Source organism: Prunus dulcis, chromosome 4 (genome assembly GCF_902201215.1).
Source record: "Prunus dulcis chromosome 4, ALMONDv2, whole genome shotgun sequence".
Taxonomy (NCBI): domain Eukaryota; kingdom Viridiplantae; phylum Streptophyta; class Magnoliopsida; order Rosales; family Rosaceae; genus Prunus; species Prunus dulcis.
Window position 1 is genome coordinate 21,485,572 of NC_047653.1, and position 1,181 is coordinate 21,486,752.

A 1,181-nucleotide genomic window follows, 5' to 3' on the forward strand; every position below is an offset into this window, starting at 1 on the left:
ATTTATAATTATAGGTAGGAAGTATGTATGTAATAGAGCAAAGATTGGTTGACTATGTAATAACAATTGAATTGTCAAGTTTTATGAAAGAAATAATTTTTGCTTCTTGGGATAGTATTGTTAGGGTTCGGTGGCGATTTATTTTCCATGTCTAAATTGTAGTCTGTAATGGATGTGTGTGTATTGTATGTAGATTGACTTAATATTGCTGTCCTATTGCATGTGTATTGTACTAATATTGCCTGTGTATTGTATACATATTGTATGCATATTGCCATCGTATTGCATGTATATTGTAATGCTATTGCTATCGTATTGCCATTATATTGCCCTAATATTGCCTCTCTAGTGTATGTATATTGACTACGGCTCATCAATGGGTTTACGGTTGGGCCATATTGCATTCAAAAAGAAGACGAGGAGGAGAAAGAAACAACGTACCTTTCAAAAACAGGCAGTCAGGTGCATCATAATTGCATCGTAAGACATTGTAAGAAATTATTTTAAAAAATAATAACAACTAAAAAATAATTTACAAAAAAAGGAAGGTATGAATAAAACGACAGAGAGCGAATAAGGGGAGAAAGAGGCAGAACGAAGCTAGAGAGAGACAGAGAGAGAGCTGCGCTACAGAAAGAGAGCAAAGAGAGAGTTGCACTAGAGAGAGAGAGAGAGAGAGAGAGAGAGAGAGAGAGAGAGAGAGAGAGAGAGAGAGAGCTGCGATAGACAGATACCGAAGAGAGAGAGATGTGCCAGAGAGAGCTGAGTGAGCTAAGAGAGAACAAAATTTCTGAACATGTGAAAAATTAGCAATAAGTGGACAATAATTATATTTTTATAGGTGATATTGTAATACTATTGCTATCGTATTGTGGTTATATTCCTTTAATATTGCCTCTATAGTGTACATGTATTGGCCTAATATTGCTATTATATCGTATGTCAATGGCCATTTGGTCTAATAACAGAGTCTCCACTTCGTTGAAAAGTAATCCTGAATTCAAATCTCATGGACACGACAATTGTTATCCATCCTTATATTAGCATGAATTGATGTTGACCTTTGAAATGATAGTTGGAGTTGCACATCGATTCATATTCAAAAGGAAAGTAATTCTCTCCCTCAATGAATCTTCGTTCAAAAGAAGGCAGCTATCAAATATTGGGTACAAAAATGCAAG